Here is a 22,502-nt window from a genome sequence, read left to right as displayed (position 1 = left end):
CCATTATCATTGATTAGTGAGAAATTTCTAGCAGTACTAGAGAGACACTCTATTAATCTCTAGTGAAAACTAAACTAGATTGTGTCATTATGATTTCCTCAATTTTGCTGAATTTTGAACTTCAAATACCTCCTCTGTTGGTAATGCTGTTAAAGTACTAAGAATTAAAATTCTGACTTTGCTGATTCCATAGTCAGTATTGATAGATGAAATCACATGATTTATAGTTGCTTGTGTTGTGAATTTGATTACTTAATTACCTTTTTAATTTTGATATCTGACTTCTCTGACAGTGCTATATATGCATAGGTGTTTTGATGTGTCTATTTTTTTTATTAAATATTGCTTCTATGACAACTCTCAACATGTTTCCTATTTCTCAATGAAAAATTTACAACTTATCTTTCCAAGTGAGGGAAAAGAAAACAGCTCTGAGTTAACTCTTCCTTAATCCTTACCAAATTGATCAATGAACATATAAAAACCTCCTTCATTTAATGAACATATTTTTATTGAGTCTTTTTTATTTTAGGTGTTTTAAAAAGCTTTGGGAACAGAGCGATAATAAAGACAAAACTGAAGTCTTCAATGAATTTACCTAACAATTTTGGCTTTTGTCTCTGTCCCACAAATTAGTTGCTGAAATTTCTTCTGTGATTCCCTTACTTTAAAAAAACAGTGAAAATAGGGGAACCTGAGTGGCATAGTCTGTTAAACCTCTGACTCTTGGTTTCTGCTCAGATGGTGATGTCAGGGTCCTGAAACTGAGCACTACAGCAGGTTCCATGCCCAGTGTGGAATCTGCTTGGGATTCTCTCTCCTACTCCCTCTGCCCCTCCCACTTGTGCTCACTTTTGTACTCTTTCTCTCTCAAATAAGTGTTTAAAAAACTTTAAAAATTAAAGGCTGTTAAAGATGTTTTATTATCCATTTGTATTGTGTTCAGTTAGTTCTTAACTTATATGACAATTCAATTTTCCTGTCTTTGATTATAAAATTTTAGTAAGGAGTACATAAACCTGTGAACTAGTATTAATTCTGAGGATAGCAAATGCCAGTGAGGGTATTATTATGATAATGTTAATAATAATATAGGGTGTGCCCCAAATGGATAAAGATGGACATGTCTTGGTTCATTTCTGTACACTTTCTAACATTTTCCTGAAACTGGTTATGGTAGATCATACTGTTGTTTCATTAAGGGTAATAAACCAGTTTAAATTTTCACCATATGTATCTTTCTGTCATTGAAAAATATAATGAATAAATAATAGTGAAGTCCTGTAATGAGTCAAGCACCAAACTAAACATATTCCCATCTCTTGCCATTTTAGCTCTCACCAAGTCACTGAGAGGTAAGCATCATTCTATGTATGCTATAGCTAAGGGAAGTAGGGCTGCAGTAACTTAAATGACTTGTCTAAGATTCACTTGATTTGTAATTCAAAAAAGGTTAGTTGAACCCACACTATTAGGCAATTGCCCTCTGAATTGTACTACCAGATGGTAGTGGTATTATGAAGTGATGAAGCCAACTAATATATCCCATTAGTTTGTTGTTAGAAGTTACATAAATTGGATTCACTCTAATTCATCTGATAATGCTCTAAATATTTTGTGAGAGTAATAAACACATATACATTCCTAATTCAGTTCATTGCAGATATCTAGTTAGCATGTAAAAGTTGAGAAGACAGTAAAACCAGAGACAATGTGGAGAAGAAAGTGGTAAGAGTTTGGAAAGGTGTTTATGCCAGTGTGTGGTGTCAAACTAAATGAAAAGAATGGATGGAATAAGGTTTGATCAGATGGATGGGTAGAATGAAATAGCACAATTTATGGAAAAACAGCAAACAGATGCTTCAGAGAAGAAAAAGGAGGCAGAAGACAGAATAATTCAGTATGGAAGGAGTTTTTCTGAGTTTCATTATAGTGCCATTAATAGGACTATTAGGATTTAATGGGAAAAAACTGAACAATTAGGCTATCCTCTCCTAACTCATTAGTGGAAAAGTAATTATTTTAACCTCAGATTCTCTGCTCTCAAAAAATCACTTCAACTGCTTATGTCTCCTGCTTTTTCCAAGTAAGTCCACTCCTATCCCACAGTTTCCACAGGGCTGACTTGACCTCTTTGTTCTGAACTCTATAGATGAGAGGATATGGCATGGGGGTGATAATATTAGAGAACAGACACCATCTTGTCCACAGAAAAATGTAGAGAAGGGATGAACATAGATTAAAATACAGGGTCCAAAGAAGAGTGTTACTCCTATGAGGTGGGAGCCACAGGTGGAGAGTGCCTTTCACCTTCCCTCCTTGGAGAGAATCTTGACCAGGATAGTGGAGTAAGGAGAAACCAGCACCACAAAGGAGCTGGTAGAGCTCAGCCCACTGTAAGATACTATTAACAATTCAATGACAAATGTGTCTGCACAAGCACATTGAGGACAGGGGGAACATCACAGAAGAAGTTGTCCACCTGTTTTGGTCCACAAAAAGGCAGATGGATAGTGAGAATCATCCGGACAGAGTGCACAAACCCTCCCATCCATTAGGGAGCCACCAACACACAAAACAGTCCTCAACTCATAATGGTATAGTGCAGGTGGTTACAACTTGCAACATGGCAATCATAGACCATCACTGTGAACAAGAATATCTCAGCTGACCTTCAAAATGCAGAAAGAAGAACTGCATGATGCATTGGTCATAGGGAATGAGTTTGTCTTTATCAAGAAAGTCAGCCAGAAGCTTAGGGGTAGTTACTGTTGAATAACTATAATAATAAGTCCAGGAAAGAGAGGTTGCCAAGAAGGAAATGCATGGGTGATGAATTAATATAATTATCAGAGGCCGCTATGACCATGATGACATTGCCTACTCACGTTGAACACATAGAAGAAAAGACATAGTCCAAATAACCTTCCCTCAATAGATGGGGTCTCTGAGAAGCCTTCTAGGACAAAGTTTCTCACCACCTCTGGTTTTTATCTATTTGACCTGGCTCCTTGATCAAAGAAATTAAGCAAGGGGCATTAGTAACTATGGAAGTGAATGAGATACTTCATACAAAATGCAAGAATCTTCACATTTCAGAGGAAATACTTCTCTCTAGGATACACCTTGTTGATTCATTAGAAGTTATTTTCTCCTTAGCTGATACTGAATATATATTCTTCAGTAAGTTTCAACTTTAAGACAATAATGAAGTAGTCAAGGTATTTTGGAACATGAAGTCACCTGGTCTGGGGCCTTTAACTTCAACCTGATGTATCTCTGCCTTCCATAAATCAGTATTTTCCTCCTCTCTTCATTTTTACATTCACTATCAAGACCTAAGTTAATTTTCCTTGACATACTAGTTTTTGTTTTGTTTTGTTTAATAAAAGTCTTCAGGAAAAAAAATCTCAAAGGTAGAATTTAAGATTCCATGTGACGGGCATTAGGATCTGTAGAGATTTTCCTTGGGATAGCAAATCACCCTATGTAGATGGTTAGGCTGCTGTAGTAACCCTGTTAACTTCTGTATTCCTATAACTCTTATGGGGCTCTACCCTTTGCACAGGACCGGAGGAAGGATCATTTCACTTTGAGTTTATTGCTAGGTCATTGACCCTCACTTAAGTTTCCTGAATGTCTGCCCATCTAGAGTACATTTCTGTCCAACTTATTGTATCTAACACATTTCTTATCATCTGTACTAACGGTGGAAATAAGGGTGCAGGTTGTGCTCTTAATGATAAAAATAGAATGATAAAAGGGCTATTTATACATTCAGGTGACTTCCTTTTTTATCCTATCAAATTGAGTAAAAAGAAATTATTTCTCTGAGATAAAAAGAATTAGCATTTAAAACATGGTATGCTATAATGAAGTACTCTCTTGACAACATGTACATCATCTATTATTTTATTATTGTTACAAATAGTGCTGTAGTAAACAATATTGAATTTTGAATTTTGTTCATTGTTTTTTAGACATTTATTATTTATAAGGGATAGAGACCTGAAAGTGAAATTTCTGAGGCAGATGTTGACAGAATATTTTTTTTCTCTCCCAGGGTCGCTAGACTACCTTATGCTCCCATGAATAATATACATGACACTAATTTCACACTCTTTTCCACACTGGATAATATCAGTTGTTACTGTTATTTAATTTTAATTTTACAAGTGTGATGGGTAAAAATTATACCTTGTTAACTTAATTTGCATTTGCCTTATCACAGTGTGAATGAACATTTTTTAAGATTTTTATTAGTTAGAGGGGAGGAATGAAGATGGTGGAGAAGTAGCAGGCTGATGCGACATCAGGTAGCAGGAGATCAGCTAGATAGCTCAAACCATTCCAAACACCTACAAATCCAACAGGAGATCAAAGAGAAGAAGAGCAACAATTCTAGAAACAGAAAATTGACCATTTTCTGAAAGGTAGGACTGGCAGAGAAGTGAATCCAAAGCAACGGGAAGATAGACCACAGGGGGAGGGGCCAGCTCCCGGCAAGCGGCGGAGTAACAGAGCACAAAATCAGGATTTTAATAGTCTGCTTCACTGAGGGACATCACTCCAGAGGCTAAACCAGGGTGAAGCCCACGTGGAGAAAGCATGGCCTCAGGTCCCGTGGGGTCACAGATGGATCGGGGGTGTCTGAGTGTCACAGAGCTCACAGGTATTAGAGCAGGGAAGCTGGCTACAGCAACAGAGCTGAGGAGTGAGCTCTCAACTCAGAGTTACCTTGAACAGTAATCTGTGGCACAGGCTGGTGCTCTGTGAGTGTGGTCCCCACAAGATCCAGGGAGACCACGACCTGGAAAAGCTCAGGGATCTGTGGGGTTCAGAGACTCCAGGCAGAGCCTGTATGCCAGACACAGAGATGCTTGGTCACAGGCTGGGTGAGCTTGGAGCGTAGCTGGAGGCCAGGGGTACGGGAGTGACTGAGTGCTTTTCTCTGAGGGCACACTGAAGAGTGGGGCCCTGAGCTCTTGGCTCCTTCAGGCCAGAGATTGGGAGGCTTCCATTTTCATTCTCATCTTCCAGAACTGTGCGGGAAACACTCAGGGAACAAAAGCTCCTGAGAGCAAACCCCAGCGGATTACTTAGCCTGGCCCCTGGTAAGGGTGGTACAATTCCACCTGGGGCAAGGACACTTGAGAATCACTACAACAGGCCCCTACCCCAGAAGTTCAACAAGAAATCCAGCCAAGCCTAAATTCACTTACCAAGGAGAACAGCAGAATTCCAGAGGAGGAGAAAGCAAAGCATGGAATTCATGGCTTTCTCCCCATGAATCTTTAGTCTTGCGAAGTTATTTTTTTAAATTTTTTTCTTCTATTTTTTTTAACTTTTACCCTTTCCTCTTTTAACATTTTTTAACTAGTTTATCTTAATATATTTCATTAAAAAATATTTTTTGAACCTTCATTATAGTCATATTTTATACTTCATTGTATCTAACTTTATTTTTTGTATACACATAGGGTTTTTCTTCTAAAAAATTTGGGGTACAACTTCTTCTAATAGATAAAAATATACCCTAAATCTAGCACCGGGCTTCATCTAGTCACCAGCCTGAGCAAATTATCTCCACGTTCTTTTTCTTTATTCTCCCAACTAACTTACTTTATCAACTCCTTTGTTAGAAATAATAAAAAAAATTTCATCTTCATTGGAGAAGTGTCTGTTCATATCTTCTGCCCATTTTTTAATATGATTATCTGTTTTGTGTGGGTTGAGTTTGAGGAGTTCTTTATAGATCCTGGATATCAACCTTTTGTCTGTACTGTCATTTGCAAATATCTTCTCCCATTCCGTGGGTTGCCTCTTTGTTTTGATGACTGTTTCTTTTGCTATGCAGAAGCTTTTGATCTTGATGAAGTCCCAAAAGTTCATCTTTGCCTTTGTTTCCTTTGCCTTTGGAGACATATCTTGAAAGAAGTTACTGTGGCTGATATCAAAGAGGTTACTCCCTATGTTCTCCTCGAGGATTCTGATGGATTCCTGTCTCACGTTGAGGTCTTTTATCCATTTCGAGTTTATCTTTGTGTACGGTGTAAGAGAATGGTCAAGTTTCATTCTTCTACATATAGCTGTCCAGTTTTCCCAGCACCATTTATTGAAGAGACTGTCTTTTTTCCACTGGATATTTTTTCCTGTTTTGTTGAAGATGATTTGACCATAGAGTTGAGGGTCCATATCTGGGCTCTCTACCAGACACATGAAAAAATGTTCATCATCACTAGCCATCAGGGAGATTCAAATCAAAACCACATTGAGATACCACCTTACACCAGTTAGAATGGCCAAAATTAGCAAGACAGGAAACAACGTGTGTTGGAGAGGATGTGGAGAAAGGAGAACCCTCTTACACTGTTGGTGGGAATGCAAACTGGTGCAGCCACTTTGGAGAACAGTGTGGAGATTCCTCAGGAAATTAAAAATAGAGCTTCCCTATGACCCTGCAATTGCACTGCTGGGTATTTACCCCAAAGATACAGATGTAGTGAAAAGAAGGGCCATCTGTACCCCAATGTTTATAGCAGCAATGGCCACGGTCGCCAAACTGTTTAAAGAACCCAGATGCCCTTCAACGGATGAATGGATAAGGAAGATGTGGTCCATATACACTATGGAGTATTATGCCTCCATCAGAAAGGACGAATACCCAACTTTTGTAGCAACATGGACGGGACTGGAAGAGATTATGCTGAGTGAAATAAGTCAAGCAGAGAAAGTCAAGTATCATATGGTTTCACTTATTGGTGGAGCATAACAAATAATATAGAGGACAAGGGTAGATGGAGAGGAGAAGGGAGTTGAGGGAAATTGGAAGGGGAGGTGAACCATGAGAGACTATGGACTCTGAAAAACAACCTGAGGGTTTTGAAGGGGCGGGGGTGGGAGGGTGGGGGAACCAGGTGGTGGGTATTAGAGAGGGCACAGATTGCATGGAGCACTGGGTGTGGTGAAAAAACAATGAATACTGTTATGCTGAAAATAAATAAAAAATTTAATTTAAAAAAAATTTCATCTTTATATTCATATTACATCCCTTCATTGTGTTTACCCTTATATATGTTTTTCATTCTTTAAAATTTTGGGAGGAAGTTTCTTCTAAGAGACCAAAATACTCCCAAAATTAAGCGGGTGACCTGTTCTAGTCACCAGTCTAATATATATATATATTTTCTTTTTTATATCTTTTCGTTATTTGTTTTCTTTTTTAATTTTTTTTTCTGAACTTCTTTTTACTCCCCTTTATCCCCCCTCCCCCACGATTTGGGGTCTCTTCTGACTTGGTAAAAGCACATTTTCCTGGGGTCTTTGCCACCTGTTTAGTATTTTATTTACTCCTTCATATATTCTTATCTGGACAAAATGACAACGTGGAAAAACTCACCACACACACACAAAAAAAAGAACAAGAGGCAGTACCAAAGGCTAGGGACCTAATCAATACAGACATTGGTAATATGTCAGATCTAGAGTTCAGAATGATGATTCTCAAGGTTCTAGCTGGGCTCGAAAAAGGCATGGAAGATATTAGAGAAACCCTGTCTAGAGAAATAAAAGCCCTTTCTGGAGAAAAAACAAAAAACAAAAAAAAAAAAACAAAAAAAACTAAAATCTAACCAAGTTGAAATAAAAAAAGCTATTAATGAGGTGCAATAAAAAATGGAGGCTCTTAATGCTAGGATAAATGAGGCAGAAGAAAGAATTAGTGATATAGAAGACCAAATGATGGAGAATAGAGAAGCTGAGAGAAAGAAGGCAAAAAACTATTGGACCATGAGGGGAGAATTCGAGAGATAAGTGATACCATAAGATGAAACAACATTAGAATAATTGGGATTCCAGAAGAAGAAGAAAGAGGGGAGCAGAAGGTATATTGGAGATAATTATTGTAGAGAATTTCCCTAATATGGCAAAGGAAATAAGCATCAAAATCCAGGAGGTGCAAAGAAACCCCTCAAAATCAATAAGAATACGTCCACACCCTATCACCTAGTAGTAAAATTTACAAGTCTTAGCGACAAAGAGAAAATCCTGAAAGCAGCCCAGGACAAGAAGTCTATAACATACAATGGTAAAAATATTAGATTGGCAACGGACATATCCACAGAGACCTGGCAGGCCAGAAAGAATGGGCACCATATATTCAGAGCACTAAATGAGAAAAACATGCAGACAAGAATACTATATACAGCTAGGCTATCATTGAAAATAGAAGGAGAGATAAAGAGCTTCCAGGACAAACAAAAACTAAAAGAATTTGTAAACACCAAACCAACTCTACAGGAAATATTGAAAGGGGTCCTCTAAGCAAAGAGAGAGCCTAAAAGTAGTAGACCAGAAAGGAACAGAGACAATATACAGTAATAGTCACCTTACAGGCAACACAATGGCACTAAATCCATATCTCTCAATAGTCACCCTGAATGTTAATGGGCTAAATGCCCCAATCAAAAGACACAGGGTATCAGAATGGATAAGAAAAAACAAAACCCGTCAATATGCTGTCTACAAGAAACTCATTTTAGACCCAAAGAAACCTCCAGATTTAAAGTGAGGGGGTAGAAAACAATTTACCATGCTAATGGACATCAGATGAAAGCTGGGGTGGCAATCCTTATATCAGATCAATTCGATTTTAAGCCAAAGACTATAATAAGAGATGAAGAAAGACACTATATCATAGTCAAAGGGTCTGTCCAACAAGAAGATCTAACAATTTTAAATAATCTATGCCCTTAACATGGGAGCAGCCAACTATATAAACCAACTAATAACAAACTCAAACACATCAACAATAATAGTAGGGTACTTTAACATTCCCCTCACTGAAATGGACAGATCATCCAAGCAAAAGATCAACAAGGAAATAAAGGCCTTAAATAACACGCTGGACCAGATGAACATCACAGATATATTCAGAATATTCCATCCCAAAGCAAAAGAATATACGTTCTTCTCTAATGCACATGGAACATTCTCCAAAATAGATCATATCCTGGGTCATAAATCAGGTCTCAACTGGTATCAAAAGATTGGGATCAGGGACGCCTGGGTAGCTCATTGGATTAAAGCCTCTGCCTTCGGCTCAGGTCATGATCCCAGGGTCGTGGGATCAAGCCCCACATCAGGCTCTCTGCTCTGTGGGGAGCCTGCTTCCTCCCTTCTCTCTCTCTGCCTGTCTCTCTGCCTACTTGTGATCTGTCCGTCAAACAAATGAATAAAATTAAAAAAAAAAAAGAAAAAAAAAAGATTGGGATCATTCCCTGCATATTTTCAGACCACAATGTTCTGAAGCTAGAATTCAATCACAAGAGGAAATTTAGAAAGAACCCAAATACATGGAGACTAAACAGCATCCTTCTAAAGAATGAATGGGTCAATCAGGAAATTAAAGAAGAATTGAAAAAATTCATGGAAACAAATGATAATGAAATCACAATGGTTCAAAATCTGTGGGACACAGCAAAGGCAGTCCTGAGAGGAAAATAGATAGCGGTGCAAGCCTTTCTCAAGAAACAAGAAAGGTCTCAAATACACAACCTAACCCCACACCTAAAGGAGCTGGAGAGAGAACAACAAAGAAAGCCTAAACCCAGCAGGAGAAGAGAAATCATAAAGATCAGAGCAGAAATCAATGAAATAGAAACCAAAAAACAATAGAACAAATCAACAAAACTAGGAGCTGGTACTTTGAAAGAATTAATAGGATTGATAAGCCCCTGGCCAGACTTATCAAAAAGAAAAGAGAAAGGACCCAAATAAATAAAATCATGAATTAATTAGGAGAGATCACCACCAACACCAAATAAATACAAACAATTCTAAGAACATATTATGAGCAACTCTACGCCAACAAATTTGACAATCTGGAAGAAATGGATGTATTCTTAGAGACATAAACTGCCGCAACTGAACCAGAAAGAAATAGATAACGTGAACAGGCCCATAACCAGTAAGGAGATTGAAACAGTCATCAAAAATCTCCAAACAAACAAAAGCCCAGGGCCAGATGGCTTCCCAGGGGAATTCTACCAAACATTTAAGGAAGAATTAATTCCTATTCTCCTGAAACTGTTCCAAAAAATAGGAATGGAAGGAAAACTTCCAAACTCATTGATGGACTAGCATCACCTTGATCCCAAAACCAGACAAGGATCCCATCAAAAAAGAGAATTACAGACCAGTATCATTGATGAACAAATGCAAAAATTCTCACCAAAATACTAGCCAATGGGACCCAACAGTAAATTAAAAGGATTATTCACCACGACCAAGTGGGATTTATTCCAGGGCTGCAAGGTTGGTTCAACATCCACATATCAATCAATGTGATACAATACATTAATAAAAGAAAGAACAAGAACCCTATGATACTCTCAATAGATGCTGAAAAAGCATTTGACAAAGTACAGCATCCCTTCTTGATCAAAACTCTTCAAAGTGTAGGGATAGAGGAAATATACCTCAATATTATCAAAGCCACCTATGAAAAACCCACCACAAACATCATTCTCAATAGAGAAAAGCTGAGAGCTTTTCCTCTAAGGTCAGGAACACGGCAGGGATGTCCATCATCACCATTGCTATTCAACATAGTACTGGAAGTCCTAGCCTCAGCAATCAGACAACAACAAGAAATTAAAGGCATCCAAATCAGCAAAGAAGAAGTCAAACTATTACTCTTTGCAGATGATGATATACAATATGTGGAAAACCCAAACGACTCCTCTCCAAATCAGCTAAAACTTGTACAGGAATTCAGTTAAGTGTCAGGATATAAAATCAGTGCACAGAAATCAGTTGCATTTCTATACACCAACAATAAGACAGAAGAAAGAGAAGTTAAGGCGTCAGTCCCATTTACAACTGCACCCAAAACCATGAGATACCTAGGAATAAACCTAACCAAAGAGGCAAAGAATCTATACTCAGAAAACTATAAAGTACTCATAAAAAAATGGCAGAAGACACAAAGAAATGGAAAAATATTTCATGCTCATGGATTGGAAGAACAAATATTGTGAAAATGTCTATGCTACCTAAAGCAATCTACACATTTAATGCAATCCCTACCAAAATCCCGTCCATTTTATTTTCAAAGAAATGGAACAAATAATCCTAAAATTTATATGGAACCGGAAAAGACCTCGAATGGCCAAAAGAATATTGAAAAAGAAAGCCAAAGTTGGTGGCATCACAATTCCAGACTTCAAGCTCTATTACAAAGCTGTCATCATCAAGACAGTGTGGTATGGGCACAAAAACAGACACATAGGTCAATGCAATAGAATAGAGAGCCCAGAAATAGACCCTCAACTCTATGGTAAACTAATCTTTGACAAAGCAGGAAGGAATGTCCAATGGAAAAAAGATAGCCTCTTCAACAAATGGTGCTGCGAAAATTGGACAGCCACATGCAGAAAAATGAAACTGGACATTTCCTTACAGCACACACGAAAATAAACTCAAAATGGATGAAGGACCTCAATGTGAGAAAGGAATCCATCAAAACCCTTGAGGAGAACACAGGCAGCAACCTCTTTGACCTCAACCGCAGCAACTTCTTCCTAGGAACATTGCCAAAGGCAAGGGAAGCAAGGGCAAAAATGAACTATTGGGATTTCATCAAGATCAAAAGCTTTTGCACAGCAGAGGAAACAAAGGAAACAGTTAACAAAACCAAAAGACAACCACTGACAGAATGGGAGAAGATATTTGCAAATGACATATCAGATAAAGGTCTAGTATCCAAAATCTATAAAGAACTTACCAAACTCAACACCCAACGAACACATAATCCAATCAAGAAATGGGCAGAGGACATAAACAGACATTTCTGCAAAGAAGACATCCAGATGGCCAACAGACTTATGAAAAAGTGCTCCACATCACTGGGCATCAGGGAAATACAAATCAAAACCACAATGAGATACCACCTCACACCAGTCAGAATGGCTAAAATTAACAAGTCAGGAAATGACAGATGCTGGTGAGGATGCAGAGAAAGGGGAACCCTCCTACACTGTTGGTGGGAATGCAAGCTGTTGCAACCACTCTGGAAAACAGCATGGAGGTTCCTCAAAAAGTTGAAAATAGAGCTACCTTGTGACCCAGCAATTGCACTACTGGGTATTTACCCTAAAGATACAAATGTAGTGATCCAAAGGGGCACGTGCACCCAAATGTTTATAGCAGCAATGTCCACAATAGCCAAACTATGGAAAGAACCTAGATGTCCATCAACAGATGAATGGATAAAGAAGATGTGGTATACATATACAATTAAATACTATGCAGCCATCAAAAGAAATGAAATCTTGCCATTTGCAATGATGTGGATGGAACTGGAGAGTATTATACTGAGTGAAATAAGTCAATCGGAGAAAGACAACTATCATTTGATCTCCCTGATATGAGGAAGTGGAGATGCAAAGGTGGGGGGGGGGTTTGGGGGGGTAGGAAAAGAAGAAATGAAACAAGATGGGATTGGGAGGGAGACAAACCATTAAAGACTCTTAATGTCACAAAACAACCTAAGGGTGGCCGGGGGGAGGGGTGTAGGGAGAGGGTGGTGGGGTTATGGACATTGGGGAGAGTTTGTGCTATGGTGAGTGCTGTGAAGTGTATAAACCTGGCGATTCACAGACCTGTACCCCTGGGGTTAATAATACATTATATGTTTATAAAAAATTTAAAAAATTAAAAAAAATGATGTTAAACTATTCCTAGGCTATCTGGCTCCAGAGTCTGGTGTCTTAAACCACTATACTGCTTCTTGATAAACTCTACTTGGTCAGAAGATAGTATTAAAATATCCTTCCAAATTCCAGATGCCTGTGATTTATTAAGGATTTTGTACTACCATTGTTAAGTTTAATATGGGGGTATGCTAATGTTATCAAATGAATTAAAGCAAACTTTTGAATTAAAAGATTTTTATTAGTTACATATTCTGAAGGTTTCACATTCATATTGTCACTTTACATACTGAGTGTTTGTTTTCATTATTAATATACAGAAGTTCTCTAGATATAAAGATATTGCATGATGCAGATGTTTGGAATATTTACTTTTAGTTCAAATTTACAATCAATTGAATTTTTACTTATGTAAACTTCCAACCAAATGGAGAAATAGAACATCAAAGAGGTATCCTCATGCCACCCCCTCAGTCAGTAATCCTTATGGTTAACTTTTTTAAATGATTTATATCACATTTGATTAACTTTGAACTTCATCTAAATGAGATTATACGATACATGTGCTCCATATATTTGATTACTTGATGTGAAACTTATCCAAACCTTGATGTTTATCAGTATTTGTACACTTTTATTGCCATTGAGATGTATTATTGCTTGCATTGTATGAACATATCAAATTTACTTACACATGACACTGCTGGACTTTTTGGATGGTTTCTCATTTTTGGAAGATACAAATACAGATGTTATGACAATTCATATACATGTTTATTGAAGGAAATAACTCTCATTTCTGTTGGATGTTATAGTAAGTGGGACTTTTTAATCCTTGAGTAGATAGAGATTTAGTGTTACAAACTGTCAGATATTCTTCAGATGTGATTGTACTAATTTACAATCTCCCAACATTTTAAGAGAGTTTATGTGTCTCCACATCCTCTTAAACACTTGTAATTATCCATCTTTAAAATATATATGTTTGAGGGACTCTTAGGTGACACAGTCAGCTAAGTGTCCAGCTCTTGATTTTGGCTCAGGTCATGATCTCGGGGTTGTGAGATCAAGCCCCATGTGGATCTGCTTAAGCCTCTCTTACTGTCTCCCTCTACCCCTTATACACTCTCTCTCTTGCTGTCTTTAAAGTAAATAGATCTTTAAAATAAATAAATACACACACACACACACACACACACATATTTTAGTCATTCTTCTGGGTGTGTATCTGTGCTTTAATTTGTATATTCTTGGTAAGTAATGATAATGAACACATTTTTCACGTGGAAATTTTTTTCTGCTCAATATTTTTATTTTTTTCACTCAAAATTTTTATTTTTTTATTTGAATATAATTAACAATGTTACATTAGTTTCAGGTGTACGGTATCATGGTTTAGATAATCTCTATGTTATGCTGTGCTCACAAGTGTAGCTACTGTCACCATACAATGTTGTTACAATATAATTGACTATATTCCCTATGCTATACCTTCCATCCCCAATGACTACTTCATTCCATAACTGGAAGCCTGTGTCTCCCATTCCCCATTCACCCATTTTGCCCATTCCCCTATCCTCCTCCCCTCTGGCAACTGTGTTTGCTCTCTGTATTTATGGCTATTTCTGCCTTTTGTTTGGAAATCTTTTTCATGAAGTGTCCATTCAGATTTTTTGCTCAGTTGTTAGTTGGATCATCTGTATTTTATTGACTTACACAAGTTTTTTTTTTTGAATAATGTATAATAAAACCCTTAGTTGGATATATGTTTGCAATGATGTAATCTTTTTGATGACTTAGCATTTCACTTTCTTAGTGGTGTATTTCAGTAAACAGAAGTTCTTTAAAGATGTCAGGTTTTATATATATATATATATATGTGTGTGTATATATATACACATATATATGTATATGTATATGTATATATATACACATATATATATACATATATATGGTTACAGACAGTAGTGTTTTAAGAACTCATCTCTCTGAAAATCATGAACATATTCTGTTATAAACTAGATGCCTAAATATTTTAGCTTTTACATTTGAGAATATGATCTGTTTTAAATTAAATTTTGTGTGTGGTGAAATTTCTTCACTTAATTTCTCTCAGTTATGTGTTTTCGTATTGAGATGAAAGGTCTTGTATCATTTTTTTGTTAGAGTTTTTTTCATCTTTATGACATTTTTGAACTATTGTAAACATTTCCCCTCTATTTTCTAGATTGGTTGTAGCGAATTTGCTAAATTCACATAGCATAGATACTACATTGAATCTGTAGTTTACTGTTAGTTATGTGGACATCTTAACAATATTAAGTCTTCCAATCCATGAATGTGCAGGATATATTTACATTTATTTGTGTCTCTAATTTCTTTATCGATGTTAATAGTTTTCAGGATAAAGTCTTTCATGTCCTTGCTTAGATTTATTCCTAAGTTTTTGTTTTGATGCTATTGTAAATGAAATTGATTTCTTAATTTCCTTTTTGTACTCTTAGTGTTAACACATAGAAATGCAAGTAATTTTACTTTTTACTTTTTATTGAAATTCCAGTTAGTTAACACACAGTGTAATATTAGCTTCAAGTGTAAACTTTAGTGATTCAAAACATACATATATCACCCAGTGCTTATCACAAGTACAATTGATTTTTTTAAATTTTTTTATTTTAATAAACATATAATGTATTTTTATCCCCAGGGGTACAGGTCTGTGAATCGCTAGGTTTACACATTTCACAGCACTCATCATAGCCCATACCCTCCCCAATGTCCATTTCCCCCCACCACCCACTCCCGTCCCTTCTCCCTGCCGCAACCCTCAGTCTGTTTCTTGAGATTGAGTCTTTTATGGTTTGTCTCCCTCCCAATCCCATCTTTTCATTTTTTTCTTTTCCTACCTCCCCCCAACCCCCCCATTGCATCTCTACTTCCTCATATCAAAGAGATCATATGATAGTTGTCTTTCTCTGATTGACTTACTTCGCTAAGCATGATACCCTCTAGTTCCATCCACGTCGTCGCAAATGGCAAGATTTCCTGTCTTTTGATGGCTGCATAGTATTCCATTGTGTATATATACCACTTCTTCTTTATCCATTCATCTGTTGATGGACATCTAGGCTCTTTCCACAGTTTGGCTATTGTGGACATTGCTGCTATAAACATTCGGGTGCACGTGCCCCTTCGGAGCACCACGTTTGTATCTTTAGGATATATACCCAGGAGTGCAATTGCTGGGTCATAGGGTAGCTCTATTTTCAGTTTTTTGAGGAACCTCCACACTGTTTTCCAGAGTGGTTGCACCAGCTTGCATTCCCACCAGCAGTGTAGGAGGGTTCCCCTCTCTCCGCATCCTCGCCAGCATCTGTCATTTCTTGAGTTGTTAATTTTAGCCATTCTGACTGGTGTGAAGTGGTATCTCATTGTGGTTTTGATTTGTATTTCCCTGATGCCCAGTGATGTGAAGCATTTTTTCATGTGTCTGTTGGCCATCTGGATGTCTTCTTTGCAGAAATGTCTGTTCATGTCCTCTGCCCATTTCTTGACTGGATTATTTGTTCGTTGGGTATTGAGTTTGATAAGCTCTTTATAGATTTTGGATACTAGCCCTTTATCTGATATGTCGTTTGCAAATATCTTCTCCCATTCTGTCAGTTGTCTTTTGGTTTTGTTAACTGTTTCCTTTGCTGTGCAAAAGCTTTTGATCTTGATGAAATCCCAATAGTTCATTTTTGCCCTTTCTTCTGTTGCCTTTGGTGATGTTCCTAGGAAGAAGTTGCTGCGGTTGAGGTCAAAGAGGTTGCTGCCTGCATTCTCCTCAAGGATTTTGATGGATTCCTTTCTCACATTGAGGTCCTTCATCCATTTTGAGTCTATTTTCGTGTGTGGTGTAAGGAAATGGTCCAATTTCATTTTTCTGCATGTGGCTGTCCAATTTTCGCAGCACCATTTGTTGAAGAGGCTGTCTTTTTTCCATTGGATATTCTTTCCTGCTTTATCGAAGATTAGTTGACCATAGAGTTGAGGGTCTATTTCTGGGCTCCCTATTCTGTTCCATTGGTCTATATGTCTGTTTTTGTGCCAGTACCATACTGTCTTGATGATGACAGCTTTGTAATAGAGCTTGAAGTCTGGAATTGTGATGCCACTGACTTTGGCTTTCTTTTTCAATATTCCTTTGGCTATTCGACGTCTTTTCTGGTTCCATATAAATTTTAGGATTATTTGATCTATTTCTTTGAAAAAAATGGATGGGATTTTGATAGGGATTGCATTAAATGTGTAGATTGCTTTAGGTAGAATAGACATTTCCACAATATTTGTTTTTCCAATCCATGAGCATGGAATATTTTTCCATTTCATTGTGTTTTCCTCAATTTCTTTCATGAGTACTTTATAGTTTTCTGAGTACAGATTCTTTGCCTCTTTGGTTAGATTTATTCCTAGGTATCTTATGGTTTTGGGTGTGATTGTAAAAGGGACTGACTCCTCAATTTCTCTTTCTTCTGTCTTGTTGTTAGTGTAAAGAAATGCAACTGATTTCTGTGCATTGACTTTATATCCTGACACTTTACTGAATTCCTGTACAAGTTCTAGCAGTTTTGGAGTGGAGCCTTTTGGGTTTTCCACATATAGTATCATATCATCTGCAAAGAGTGATAGTTTGACTTCTTCTTTGCCAATTTGCATGCCTTTAATTTCTTGTTGTTGTCTGATTGCTGAGGCTAGGACTTCTAGTACTATGTTGAACAGCAGTGGTGATAACGGACATCCCTGCCGTGTTCCTGACCTTAGCGGAAAAGCTTGCAGTTTTTCTCCATTGAGAATGATATTTGTGGTGGGTTTTTCATAGATGGCTTTGATAGTGTTGAGGTATGTGCCCTCTATCCCTACACTTTGAAGAGTTTTAATCAGGAAGGGATGTTGCACTTTGTCAAACGCTTTTTCAGCATCTATTGAGAGTATCATATGGTTCTTACTCTTTCTTTTATTAATGTATTGTATCACATTGATGGATTTGCGGATGTTGAATCAACCTTGCAGCCCTGGAATAAATCCCACTTGGTCGTGGTGAATAATCCTTTGAATGTACTGTTGGATCCTATTGGCCAGTATTTTGGTGAGAATTTTCGCATCTGTGTTCATCAAAGATATTGGTCTGTAATTCTCTTTTTTGGTGGGATCCTTGTCTGGTTTTGGGATCAAGGTGATGCTGGCCTCATAGAATGAGTTTGGAAGTTTTCCTTCCATTTCTATTTTTTGGAACAGTTTCAGGAGAATAGGAATTAATTCTTCTTTAAATGTTTGGTAGAATTCCCCTGGGAAGCCCTCTGGTCCTGGACTTTTGTTTGTTTGGAGATTTTTGATGACTGTTTCAATCTCCTTACTGGTTATGGGTCTGTTCAGGTTTTATATTTCTTCCTGGTTCAGTTGTGGTAGTTGATATGTCTCTAGAAATGTATCCATTTCTTCCAGATTGTCAAATTTGTTGGCATAGAGTTGCTCGTAGTATGTTCTTATAATTGTTTGTATTTCTTTGGTGTTGGTTGTGATCTCTCCTCTTTCATTCATGATTTTATTTATTTGGGCCCTTTCTCTTTTCTTTTTGATAAGTCTGGCCAGGGGCTTATCAATCTTATTAATTCTTTCAAAGAGCCAGCTCCTAGTTTTGTTGATTTGTCCTATTTTTTTTTTTTTTTTTTTTTTTTTAGTTTCTATTTCATTGATTTCTGCTCTGATCTTTATGATTTCTCTTCTCTTGCTGGGTTTAGGCTTTCTTTGTTGTTCTTTCTCCAGCTCCTTTAGGTGTGGGGTTAGGTTGTGTATTTGAGACCTTTCTTGTTTCTTGAGAAAGGCTTGCACCGCTATATATTTTCTTCTCAGGACTGCCTTTGTTGTGTCCCACAGATTTTGAACCATTGTGATTCATTATCATTTGTTACCATGAATTTTTTCAATTCTTCTTTAATTTTCTGGTTGACCCATTCATTTTTTAGAAGGATGCTGTTTAGTCTCCATGTATTTGCGTTCTTTCCAAATTTCCTCTTGTGATTGAGTTCTAGCTTCAGAGCATTGTGGTCTGAAAATAAGCAGGGAATGATCTCAATCTTTTGGTACTGATTGAGACCTGATTTATGACCCAGGATGTGGTCTATTCTGGAGAATGTTCCATGTGCACTAGAGAAGAATGTATATTCAGTTGCTTTGGGATGGAATGTTCTGAATATATCTGTGATGTCCATCTGGTCCAGTGTGTCATTTAAGGCCTTTATTTCCTTATTGATCTTTTGCTTAGATGATCTGTCCATTTCCGTGAGGGAGTGTTAAAGTCCCCTGCTATTATTGTATTACTGTCGATGTATTTCTTTGATTTTCTTATTAATTGGTTTATATAGTTGGCTCCTCCCATGTTAGGGGCATAGATATTTAAGATTGTTAGGTCTTCTTGTTGGAAAGACCCTTTGAGTATGATATAGTGTCCTTCATCATCTCTTATTATGGTCTTTGGCTTAAAATCTAATTGATCTGATATAAGGATGGCCACCCCAGCTTTCTTCTGATGTCCATTAGCATGGTACATTGTTTTCCACCCCCTCACTTTAAATCTGGAGGTGTCTTCGGGTCTAACATGAGTTTCTTGTAGGCAGCATATTGATGGGTTTTGTTTTTTTATCCATTCTGATACCCTGTGTCTTTTGATTGGGGCATTTAGCCCATTAACATTCAGGGTAACTATTGAGAGATATGAATTTAGTGCCATTGTATTGCCTGTAAGGTGACTGGTACTGTATATTGTCTCTGTTTCTTTCTGATCTGATCTGATCTGATTTTAGGGTCTCTCTTTGCTTAGAGGACCCCTTTCAATATTTCCTGTAGAGCTGGTTTGGTGTTTGCAAATTCTTTCAGCTTTTGTTTGTCCTGGAAGCTCTTTATCTCTCCTTCTATTTTCAATGATAGCCTAGCCGGATATAGTATTCTTGGCTGCATGTTTTTCTCATTTAGTGCCCTGAATACATCATGCCAGTTCTTTCTGGCCTGCCAGGTCTCTGTGGATAGGTCGGCTGCCAATCTAATGTTTTTACCCTTGTATGTTACAGACTTCTTTTCCTGGGCTGCTTTCAGGATTTTCTCTTTGTCACTAAGACTTGTAAATTTTACTATCAGGTGACGAGGTGTGGACCTATTTTTATTGATTTTGAGGGGCGTTCTTAGCATCTCCTGGATTTTGATGTTTGTTCCCTTTGCCATATTAGGGAAATTCTCTCCAATAATTGTCTCCAATATACCTTCTGCTCCCCTCTCTCTTTCTTCTTCTTCTGGAATCCCAATTATTCTAATGTTGTGTCGTCTTATGGTGTCGCTTATCTCTCGAATTATCTCCTTGTGGTCCAGTATTTGTTTGTCTCTCTTTTGCTCAGCTTCTTTATTCTCTGTCATTTGGTCTTCTATGTCACTAATTCTTTCTTCTGCCTCATTTATCCTAGCAGTGAGCGCTTCCATTTTTGATTGCACCTCATGAATAGCTTTTTTGATTTCAACTTGGTTATATTTTAGTTCTTTTATTTCTCCAGAAAGAGCTTTTATCTCTCTGGAGAGGGTTTCTCTAATATCTTCTATGCCTTTCTCGAGCCTGGCTAGAACCTTGAGAATTGTCATTCTGAACTCTAGATCTGTCATGTTACCAATATCCGTATTGATTAGGTCTCCAGTCTTCGGTATGGCCTCTTGTTCTTTTTTTTGAGGTGAGTTTTTCCGCCTTGTCATTTTGTCCAGATAAGATTTGCTTTCTCCTGCTGTGGAATTCCGCTGTTCTTGGTGACTGAAGTTGGTTTTGGCTGGGTTTCTTGTTGATCTTCTGGGGGAGGGGCCTGTTGTAGTGATTCTCAAGTGTCTTTGCCGCAGGCGGAATTGCACCACCCTTGCCAGGGGCCGGGCTAAATATTCTGCTCGGGTTTGCTTTCGGGAGCTTTTGTTCCCTGAGCACTTTCCGTAGAGTTCCGGAGGACGGGAATGAAGATGGCGGCCTCCCAATCTCCGGCCCGGAGGAGCCGAGAGCTTGGGGTTCCGCTCCTCAGTGCGCTCTCAGAGCAAAGAGCCCAACCGCCCTGCCTCCCTGGCCTGCAGTCACGCCTTGAGGAAAGCAGTCAATTGCTGGAGCTGGAGAAAAGCGCCAGGTCGCTTCTGTCTCCGTGGCCTCCGCCCGCACTCCGAGCCCACCCAGCCTGCGACTGGCACAAGGTAACCCCGGGCTTAGAGCTCACTCCTCGGCTTTGTCGCTGTAGCCAGCTTCCCCGCTCTAAAACCTGCGAGCTCTGCAGCACTCAGACACCCCCAGTCCTTCTGTGACCCCGCCGGACCTGGGGTTATGCTGACCCCGCCTGGGTTTCCCCCCGGTTTAGCCTCTGGAGCGATGTCTCCCAGTGGAGCCGACTTTTAAAAGTCCCGATTTTGTGCTCCCGTTGCTCCACCGCTTCCCGGGAGGCGGACCCTCCCCCCGGGGTCTATCTTCCCGTTGCTTTGGATTCACTTCTCCGCAGGTCCTACCTTTCAGAAAGTGATTGATTCTCTGTTTCTAGAATTGTTGCTCTTCTTCTCTTCGATTTCCCGTTGGATTTGTAGGTGTTCACAATGGTTAGATAAGCTGTCTAGCTGATCTCTTGCTACCCGATGTCGTCTCAGCCTGCTACTTCTCCGCCATCTTGACTCCTCCCCACAATTGATTTTTGTGTGTTAGTTTTGTGTCCTGCAACTTTGCTGAATTTATTTGTTCCAAAAGTGTTTTTGATGAAATCTTAATGATTTTCTACATATAAGATCATGTAGTGTACAAATATATATTATTTCTCACTTTCCTATATAGAAGATACCTTTTAACTCTTCTTCTTGCATAATTGCTTTGGATTGTACTTCCAATATCATGTTGAAAGAAGTGGTGGGGATGGGCATTTTGCCTTATTCCTGATCTGGAGAAAGAGCTTTTAGTGTTTCACTACTGTAATGTTAAGCTATGGCTTTTCATAGGTGTTATACTGAGGTACTTTTCTGCTTCTATTCCTTGTTTCTGTTTTTAATTTTTATTTTTTTATTATTGATGCATAATTGACATACAATGTTATATTGCTGTCAGATTACAACATCTTAATTCAGCAATTCTATTACTCATTGCTTACCACAAAAAATGTAGTCACCATCTGTCACCATACATTATTACAATATTATTGACTATATTTCTTAAGGTATACTTTTCATCCCAATCACATTTATCTTGTAACTGGGAGTTTCAACCTCTTAATCTCCATCTACTACACCTATTCCCCCACCGACCTCCCCACTGGCAATCATTAGTTTGTTTTCTGTGTTTAAGAGTCTGTCTTTTTGGTCCATTTCTGTGGTTTTTAAGATTTCACATGCAGGCAAAATCATAAGGTATTTGTCTTTGTCTGGCTTATTTCACTTAGCATCATACTTTCTGGGTCCATCCATGTTGTCACAAATGGTGATATTTCATTCTTTTTTATGGCTGGGTAATATTGAGAGGTGGTATCTCATTGTGGTTTTGATTTGTATTTCACTGATGACTAGTGATGTTAACCATCTTTTCCTCTGTCTTTTGGCCATCTGGAGAAATGTTTATTCAAGTCCTCTGCCCCTTTATTAATATTTTTTGGTTGTTATTTATTATTAAGTTGTATGTGTTCTTTATATATTTTGGATATCAACCCCTTATTAGAGATATGGTTTTATAAGTATCTTCTTCCATTCTGGAGCTTGCCTTGTCAT

General features: G+C 38.0%; 1 pseudogene across 1 annotated transcript; it reads right to left on the bottom strand.

Annotated features, from left to right (window-relative positions):
• Positions 1–2,064: 2,064 nt before the first annotated feature.
• Positions 2,065–21,668, bottom strand: LOC308346635 (olfactory receptor 4Q2-like; annotated as a pseudogene). Its single transcript has 2 exons — positions 21,590–21,668; positions 2,065–2,983 (listed from the first exon to the last, which is right to left on the bottom strand). The product of its transcript is annotated as an olfactory receptor 4Q2-like (transcript).
• Positions 21,669–22,502: the final 834 nt, after the last annotated feature.

The sequence above is a fragment of the Martes martes genome (genome assembly GCF_963455335.1).
Source record: "Martes martes genome assembly, chromosome: 7".
NCBI classification, from domain to species: Eukaryota; Metazoa; Chordata; class Mammalia; order Carnivora; family Mustelidae; genus Martes; species Martes martes.
This window is presented reverse-complemented; position numbering and strand designations above follow the sequence as displayed.